Raw genomic sequence first — 10,711 nt, 5'->3', positions numbered from 1 at the left:
CAACAAAGTGGATTCAGGGTGGGTTGTGTAAATTATAGACTTTACCCGCCTAACGAGTTGGATTTTAAGAATCCAAACCCTCCCCACATATGAAAATGCAAAATCCATATCTACTTTCCTATTATTTCTTGTTATATAAAAATAATAAATAATTAAAATAACATAAATAAACAACAAATTTTCCAATTATTTGCTTAAGATGTAAAAGAACACATAAACTATCAAATTATCCTTTACATCTAATTCAAAATATTATTAAATTCACCACCCAATACATAAAGCTTATATGCTTTCTGTTGATAATTATTTGTGTACTCAAGTTTAGTACCACAAGGGTACTGTTGTAATTTCTCTCTTGTTTATATTGTACGATTGGGCTAGTATAAATAATAATTCTTTCTCTCGCCCCTTGTATTCTGGAGGGCTTTCAGTCCACTCGACTCTCCTCTCCTCTCTTCTCTTGCTCTTGCTCAACATGGTATCAAAGCAAGTCGTCCAGGCCTGAAGGGTGGTGTCAAGCAAACTGTTGTTGCATCCACTTCGACCCAGAAGTTATAGTGACCTTTCATCTCCCAGAGCTGTCTCCATCGAACTCCTAATTTGGTGTAATCAGTTCGACCCAAAAGTTATAGAGTCTTTTCATCTTCCAGCCCAAAAGTTGCACCTCTTGTCTGCTCGACTATAGAAAGGCTATTATTTGAGGTTCGTAAAGGGAGTTCTAGTTTACAAAGAGACTATCATCTGAAACTAAAAGAGGTACCGGTCATCTTCTGTTCGACTGCCTATTGTTTGAGGTTCGTAGAGGGAGTTTTGGTTTACAGGGAGACTATCATCTAAAACTAAAAGAGGTACTGGTCATCTTCTATTCGGCTACCTACTAATTGTCTGTTCATCCGATTGATGGATTGTTGAGTGATTGTATTCCTTAACAAAGTAACTGTATTCAACTTCTTTTTTGGTATTATGGACTGTTGATTGTCTGTTCAATATTAATCTTATTGATTGACTGTTCGGCTACCCTGTTGATCTCCTCGACGGGTTGGCTATCAGGCCTACTGATTAGGTCATTCAGACCTAGTGATGTACTGCAACTACAGTGTTTTGCTTTTGATTCCTACAAAATCATAGGTCATACAGACCTGTTCTTGTACTGCAACAGTAGTGTTCAGACTTGTTCTTAGTGAAATCATAGGTTAGAAGGATTTGTTTCAGTACTGCAACAACAGTGTTCAGTTTTTTTGTTTGTTATCAGTGAAACCGTAGGTCAGAAGGACCTGTTCTTGCACTGCAACAGTAGTGTTCTGTTTTTTGCTCTCAGTGAAACCGGAGGTCAGAAGGACCTATTTCTGCAATAGCCTTGTACGGCTGTACTCATTTGGTTACTGTTTCAGTTTTATTCTGATATCATAGGCAGTGAAGATTCAGCCACATCTGGAGTTTCCTCAATGCTGAATGGAATGGGTGGGGGTGACTTATCCTTTCCTACGGATGTAGTCCCTCTTTATGGTTCAAATTACCTGGAGTGGTCAAGAGGGATCAAATTATACATCACTACAAGGGGGAAGATAGGCTATATTAATGGGAGGATAAAAGAACCATCCTCTGGGAGTGCTGAATATGATAGATGGAATCAGGAGAACAGTATTGTTATGTCCTGGCTCTTGGTTTCCATGCAACCTCAAATAAGGAAGAATTTCATATGGGCTAAAACTGCAAATGAAATCTGGGAACAAGCAAAGTCTACTTATTCAGAATTGCGACACTATGCCAAAATTTATCAATTGCAGGCAGCATCATCTACTTGTAGACAAAGGGAGAGTGTTTATCGGTTTATTACTCTGATTTGACATCTGTCTGGAAAGAGTTGGATCACTATCAAAGTGTGGATTGGAAGTGTGATGAGGATACCAAGAAGTACAAGCAGCTTGTCTCCCAACAAAGGGTGTTTGCATTCTCACATGGCCTGAATCCTATGTATGAATCTATCAGGGTTCAAATTCTCAGATCTAAGGATCTTCCATCTGTTCAGGAAGTCTATGCTCTTGTACAGTCTGAAGAAAGCAGGAGAAATTTGATGAACAACCCTGGTGGGGATGTTGTTGTGTTGGTAGCAAAAGGGGGTGTTTCTACTGGTGTGGGATCTTCTTCCAGGAAAGGAAATCTCCAGAAAAAAATAGAAGATAAGGACAAGTTGTGGTGCACTCATTGCCAAAAACCCCAACACACCAAAGATATCTGTTAGGATCTTCATGGGAAACCAAAATGGGCTCAAGATCTGACTAAGAAGCAATGTTCAAAGGTGAATAAGAAGTCCGGATAGCAAGGTACAAAGAAACATCACATGGCCAACATGGCTACTCGGGAGAATCAGCCCCCCATTTCTACTGTGACTCAGATACATCTCACTGGACCTGACTTGAGGCAGGATATTATGAATTCCTTCTGTGACCATTTAAAACTCTATGGTAGAGCAATTCGTCAGATGGATGCTCCTCCCTCAACCTCATTTGCATCTACGTCATTTGAGGAGAAACTGGTTCAGATTCCTTCTCTTCCCGATCCTCTGCCTTTTCGTGTATTTTCTCATCGTCGCAAAGGCCAACCAAATTCAAGAGCTGTAGAGAATCCGGAAGTTATACCTCCAGTGCCACTAGACTCCTCGGGGGAGGATCATACTCACTCAGGTATTTTGGCTCCCAATGATGTCCTTGAATCTATTGAAAATGATTCCTCTACTGCTAATGATCTTGACCGTCCTATTGCTCACAGGAAGGGTGTTAGATTGTGCACCACTAAACATCCCATTTCCAATTTTGTCTCCTATGAGAACATTTCATCCTTATTCCGTGCTTTCCTTACCTCTATTGATAGTGTTCCTATCCCTAAGAATGTGTCAGAAGCTCTTTCAGTTCCTGAATGGACAAATGCCATGAAGGAAGAAATTAATGCCCTTCACAAAAATTGCACATGGGAATTTGTCGATCTTCCTAAGGGAAAGGTTCCAGTTGGATGTAAATGGGTGTTTACAGTCAAGCATAAGGCTGATGGAACAGTGGAAAAGTACAAAGCTCGCTTAGTAGCAAAGGGATTCACTCAAGTGTATGGAGTTGATTATGCAGAAACTTTTGCCCCCGTTGCCAAGATGAACTCCATTAGAGTCTTTTTCTCTCTTGCGGCTAATCTGGATTGGGATTTACACCAGCTTGACATCAAGAATGCATTCTTGAATGGTGACCTTGAAGAGGAAGTGTACATGATTCAACCTCCTGGATTTCTAACTCAATGCAATGAACAGAAAGTGTGCAAGTTGAAGAAGTCCTTATACGGGATGAAACAATCACCAAGAGCTTGGTTCAATAGATTCCATGTGGCAGTTCAATAGAAAGGATACAGGCAATGTCAATCATATCACACACTGTTTGTGAAAAGAGGAGAAGGTAAAATTGTTGCTCTAATTGTATATGTGGATGACCTAATTGTTACTGGTGACTGGGAAGATGAAATTCAGAGATTGAAGTTTTTTCTTGCCACTCAGTTTGAAGTGAAGGATCTAGGACATGCCAGGTACTTCCTTGGAATTGAAGTCGCCCGATCAAAGAAGGGTATCTTCATTTCTCAAAGGAAATATGTCCTAGATTTACTTCAAGACACTGGGAAGATGGGGGTGAAGCCAGTTGACTCTCCCATTGACCCCAATCATAAATTAGGTGACAGCCGTGGTGAACCTCTCAAGGATGTGAAACAGTTTTAGAGGCTTGTAAGGAGATTGTTATACCTTTCTATGACTCACCCAGACATTGCATATGTTGTTGGTGTCCTCAGTCAATTCATGCATGCTCCTAGGTCCTCCCATCTTGAAGCAGCGGAGAGAATCCTCCGATATCTAAATAAGTATCGGGTATTGGTTTATTATTTCAAAAGCACGGACATTTGAAAGTTGAAGCTTATACAGATGCAGATTGGGCTGGATCCCAAAGTGACAGAAAGTCTACCAGTGGCTATTGCACTTTTATAGGAGGGAACCTTGTTACATGGAGGAGTAAAAAGCAAAATGTGGTGGCTAGATCCAGTGCTGAAGTTGAATATCGTGCTATGGCCCACAGGGTTGCTGAAGGCATGTGGATAAACAATTTGTTGGGGGAGTTGGGTTTCCCAGTGGCCAATCCTATAACTCTATTTTGTGATAACAAAGCAGCTATAAGCATTGCTGCCAATCCGGTGCTACATGACAGAACAAAGCACATCGAAGTGGACAAGCATTTTATCAAAGAGAAAGTTATCACAGGCGAAGTGTGTACTCCCTATGAGAACCAGCTTGCAGACATCTTTACAAAGGGTTTAAACCTTTCCAGACATCATGATCTTTGTGACAAGTTGGGCATGATTGATATCTATGCTCCAACTTGAGGGGGAGTGTTGACAGTTGTTTGTCTACTCAAGTTTAGTACAACAAGGGTACTGTTGTAATTTCTCTCTTATTTATATTGTACGACTGGGCTAGTATAAATAATAATTCTTTCTCTCGCCCCTGTATTCTGGAGGGCTTTCAGTCCACTCAACTCTCCTCTCTTCTCTCTTCTCCTCTCATCTCTTCTCTTGCTCTTGCTCAACACTTTCCAACAATACGTAGGTTAAGGGAGTCGGGTTTAGCCTAATACCAAAACCCGACTTACCCCAAAATCCATCCTTCAAACAAAAAAACTCACCCTATCATGGTGGGTAGGGGTAGATACCCACTAGGTAGGGTAGAAATTAGAGGTGTAAAATGGGTCTTGCAAGGCCAGCACAACACGACCCACCTATGGCCTACTTAAAGTGCGGGTCGTGCTATGCCGGCCTGTGGGCCATCCTAGGTCGTGCCGCCCTCCCCAGGAATAATTTGGGCGGTCAACCCAGCACGGTTAACGGCCCAAGCCCATGAGGGCCCATGCCGTGCCGTGTTGGGCTAGATTAGGCCACAAGTCGGGCTTTGGGCGTAGGCCAAACTAGGCCAGATTTTTTTGTGTATTTTTTAACATTTTTTATTTTTTTATTTCTTTTTAAGTAAAACTAAAATATTTAACTTTCCTTTAGGAACTATTTGAAAAATAAGAAATTTAACAAAGAAATGAAAAAATACTTAATCAAATAAGAAGTCAAAGAGATAAAGACTCAAAGTGAATAACAAATTAGAAGAAAAATAGGAATTTTATTTCATTTAAATTTGAATGATACAAAGCATACAATGGTTGGATGAATGAAATATTAAAATTAGAAAATGGAATAAATTAATAAAATATAAAAAATACAATATAGTTACAAATTGAAAATAAAAATTATGTTATTAAAAAACACCAAATAAATTAAATAAAATTAAAACAAAATTTACAATAATTTAGAAAAATGCTATACAACTATTGAGTATACAAAAAATATTGACTTCATCATTTTCTCATATTGTTCTTGACTTTGATCATCTCAGGTGAAACATCAGGTGTAGTGTCATGCACTCCTTTGTCTTGTAATCTATCTTTAGTATCTAACCAATCTTTAAAGCAGATGCACATTTCTAGACTTTCATCATTCATACAACTTTTCTTGTCATCCAACACCTTAGTACCTATACTTAAACAAGACTCCAATGGAACTATAGACACTGGAGGGGTTAGTAAATCATGTGCCATGGCGGCGAGAACTTGATAATTTTTTGCATGTTCACTCTAAGGTGAAGGAAAAATCACCTAAAGTAGAAAAATTTGCTTGTAAATAAAAATTAAGTTCAGTAAATGAACTTGTTGTCAAGGTAGTGGATTTTTATCTTTTATTTATTAAATGAACTTGCTTTTTTCATTCACTACTAGATTCAAGTTCAGAAGCAGAAGATGCAACTGTACAAGTTGAAGAATTTTTATTATTCCCTATTACTTCAGATTCATATAAATGTTAGACAGTGTATGCCTGTAACTCCAATGAGATTGATGTACATATACATTTATTGTAAATGAATAAAAGTACACTATTGCTTCATGTTGATATTGGTATATTTATGTGAAATTACCCCTTAAACTAGACACTTATGAGACTCGTGCTAGTTTAGAATGTTTTCAGCCGTTGGATAAATTTGGGGAGTTTATCCTACGAAGGTTAACATTGGTGTGCTACCAAAGAAGCTGCGGCAACTTATCTTAGCTATTAGGGTTAGACCCGAAGCACATGTAGTGTGTGTTTGGATGAAACACTGAACCTGGACCATTTTCCATTTATGCCTTAGACCTTGGAGATTGACGGGCAAAACTAGAAAGTTACACATTACCCCTAGATTTGATTATAGTACTACACTAGGTGTTGGATTGGGTTGTCTTTGATATGCCAATCCGTGAGATCCATCATGGGTCAAAACTTGGGTGTGTTGGGGCAATCTAAGAATTCATCTGTGTTTGAGATTTGGTTTTGCAAAATATATTTATATGATATATATATTTATTATCTTTTATGAAAAATATTTGCAAATGGTTTTAATTTCCAGGATTTATCCAAGTAGAGAGTGTGACACTGAACCTTGCAGCCAGGGGAGAGATCCTTCACTATCAGGTAATGTTTGATCATTATGGGCCGAGAGGTTAAGTATAAGAAACCATTATAGGGCTTATTACCTGATAGGCTTTATCTTACAAGTCCATTATCCTTGGATCTTCATAGGATGGCTGAATTCAATGACTATTTAAGTGTAAATGTTGGGCCCGTATTGAGCCCATAATGATGTACTTAGGGGTTCACTACGTTTAGTAGTAAATTCGGATAAGCCTTTTCATAGAGGCTGGGTTGAACCCATGTGGACTTATGTGAAATCATTATGGGGTCCAACACCATACAACTTAGGCCTAAGTTGGTCATGCAACATTTTGAGTCGTTAAGGAAATTAGCCTAAGGCCCATAATTAATAAGATTAAGTAAGCTGTCAAGTTATCATGTGCTTTGAGTTAAGCTCACCTTCCCCAGTTCGATCCGAGCAGTTAGGTTGTGGTTTTGCTGAAAATTGTGTCAGGTATAAATCTCCCTCTTTGTTTGGTTTCAAATCTAATCCAGTTCAGTGCAAGACCGGTCATAAAAAATGTAGTTTTTCAAAACATAGGAAATTTCGATTCCTAGGACGATTAGAAAATTTTTGAAATTTCGCCCAACCATCTAGCATGGTTCGTCCATCCATATGACGGATCCTAACCCTTCCAACAGATAAATTGTACATTTCAAATAATAAACTATTAATTTCTTCTTTTTTATTTTCAATTTCAATATTCATATTTTCACAATATGTTTCAAGTAAAATATCTAAACCATCTTTCCTAATATGAGGATCTAATATTATAGCTAAGCAATAAAGAGGAGAAATGTTCTCCCAATATTTTTTAAATTTATTTTCAATTATTTCATCAATACTTTTAAATTGTTGATTCTTTCTATATTTTGCAAAACAACCACAAATCATCATTAATTGATAAGCTAAATTACAACTAGTTGGATAATAAATACCCGATAATTCATTAGTTGCATCATAAAAATATTTAAAAAAATCTCTTATACAAATTGTCATTTCACAGTCTTCAACAAAATATAATATCAATAGGCATTTTGCATTATAAAAAGTACTAAGAATTTTTTTGTGAGAAATACAACTTTTTAACATAACATAGATAGAATTCCATCTATGTTTAACATCTAATATAAAATGTTTATATTTTAAACCATAATTTTGACATAAATATTTAAATTCTTGTTTTCTTGCTCAAGAAATTTTAATATATATAATGCAATTTCTAATTTTAGAAATATGAGTAGAAATAATTACCCCTTCCTAATTCTTTGCCTTTTTGAATTTTTTATTTTTTTAATTCCACATAATTACCCATTAAACCAATAAGGAAATCGCATATGCTTAACTATTTCTAACAACCATAAAGAAAGAGGGATTTGGTTTTCTAATGTTTAGCCAAGTGGCACCACTTTCCCCCACTTTCACCTAAATTGTCTCTAATTCCTATTTATCTCCTAAATTATCTCTAACTCCTATTTATCTCTTAAGTTGTCTCTAATTTAGTAGAGAGATTCTCTCCTCTCCCCCACTTTTTATCTATATATATGTAAAGAAAGTTTCAACTAAAAAAATTTAGAACTATTTAAATGTTATAACAAAATTATATACAAAATTTAAAATATTTATTATAACCACAAAAAATAAATAGATTTAATAATATTCATATTATTAATAATTCAATACTTTTACAAAATTCATCATGAAATTATGTAGTAACAATATAAATTAGGGAAATTGTCTAAAACTCACCATGAGTTTTCAATATTTCTCTAAATCTCACAACTTTTCAAAATGTCTAAAATTCACCATCTCAAAAATTTTTTATTTTCCAAACCTCACCTTCTGTTAGTGTACCGTTAATGCTTCTCACTGGAGGTGTCCATGTCAGCATAAATAACAATTTTCATGACCAAATTACCCTTGAATGGTGAGTTAGAGGAAAAATGGTCTTTTTTCAGTTTTTAGTTTTCTTGTTTTTTTTTTGCAGTTTTAGTGTTTTGTTATAATTTCCAATGTTTTTATAATTTCTATTTTTTTTTACATTTTTCTATTTTCTACAATCTATAAATATTCCTGTATTTTTTTATTTATTTACAATTTCTCTATTTTTCTAAAATGTTTGGTGTCTTTTCTACAATTTTTATTTTCTGATTTTGTTTTTTAATTTCTATAGTTTCTATAATTTGAAAATAATTTTTTATTTTGTTTCCAATCTCTATAATTTTTTATATATTTTTTTATTTCTATGTTTTTATGTATTTTATATTTGAAAATATTTTTTGAACATTTTCCTTTTTTCATATCTAAATATTAAAATGTAATATATTAACACCCATTAATATATTTTGTATATATCTTATATTTTTCTATGAAGATTAAAATGGTAATATATTAGCACTTAGTCTGTTTAATGTCAAGTTAGTGACATGGTGTGTTTAAGACATTTTCGAAATAGCTAAATAATATAACAAAATATTTAATATTACGTAATAACAATAAAATAAATAAAATTCAAGTAATGAAAATTTTTAAATATTTTACATATTATTTAAATATTTAAATAACAAAATATTTAACATGACAAAATTTTAAATAGCTAAAATATCGAAATTATGTAATAAATTAAAATAAATTCTTAAAACTAGAAAACTAATTATAATAGAATTTATAATACTCAAATTAATAATAATAATTTAATATTTTACAAAATTAATAACAAATTATGTAATAATAGTACAATTATAATTTTGTGGATTATTAAATTTAATAAATAATTAATATTTTAAGAATTTAAGTAACAATACTATTTCAATAACTAAATAATATTTTAAATAACTAATTTCACTTATATCAATTAATAATTATAGAAAGTAGCTATCAACAAAATTATATTTATTAGCGATAATTTTACAATAGTAGTGTACTTTCATTATATATTTATATATACTATAATTAATATTTATTTTACTTTCAGTAATTATTTATGGTTTTTTTATAAATATGCTTTTAAATAATTATTTATAAATCTTTTTTTATTTTTTATTTATAGAAAATTATCAATAATTATTGGAGATTAAACAAATATTATTTAACTTTTGAAATTTAATTTATCGTATTTATTGTATTTTTGTTATAAATTTATTTTTAGTAATTATATATTTTTTATAATTTATAGATTAATACTTATAATTTGAGATTACACTATTTATTGACTAATTTTGTGTATTTTCAGTATTTATTATATTTTTTAATTATTGTATTTTATTATATATCTATTATATTTTCATTATAAACTTATTTTCAATGATTGTGTACTATTGCTATAAATTTTGCAATAATTATTGGAGATTAAACTTTTGCTATTTATTAGAGATTAGACTATAATTTTAGTTGAAATTAGGAGTGTTCAATGGTTGGTTCAATTCAATTGTAGGTTGTTTCGCCAACCAAATCGATCTGGTCAAGTTCGCAGTTTGTCACTCGAAACCGATTGACCATTAGTGAAAACCCACCAACTTAGGTTGTATCGATTTGGGTCTATTTTCGGTTTAGTTTGTTTGTTCAAAAGATTTAAACTTAAAAATTAACTTTAAATTTCATAAATTACAATGATATTATTAAAAAATAAATTACAAAAATTAAATCTATAATATAAAATATTTTAGACTAAGAAATATGGGAATTTTCCTACTTTTCCATATTAAAAAATTAAATTTAAAATATAAAATATTAATAAATATTTATTAAACCAAAGCCGATTTGAAATACTAGAAAACAGACCAACTTGGGTTGAGTTTGATCGGATTGTTTGTTAAAAAGTTAAAATATAAAACAATTATATACTCTTATGTATTTCTATTGTTTAACTTTCGCTTAACAAAGCTTGTGCATCGCACGCGTCCCCGTCACTATGCCTCTCTTTGCTCCATTATCCCCACCCTGCATTCTCTTTGATTTTTTTTCCTCTCCCCTTCCCACCACTCACATTAAGCCATGTCACCCAAATACCTAAATGTATTCCTATAATCTCTCTCCCAAAGTATCTCATTTAAACCAATAGGAAAGTATCACATTGCCCCACTCCCTAATCAATTCCTAAAATCCATCCCCCCAATATATATCCACTCTCCCTCATTTAAA

Source organism: Nelumbo lutea, chromosome 1 (genome assembly GCF_056320005.1).
Source record: "Nelumbo lutea isolate HS-2025 chromosome 1, American lotus-T2T, whole genome shotgun sequence".
Classification (NCBI taxonomy): Eukaryota; Viridiplantae; Streptophyta; class Magnoliopsida; order Proteales; family Nelumbonaceae; genus Nelumbo; species Nelumbo lutea.
Note: the sequence above shows the minus strand (reverse complement) of the source record.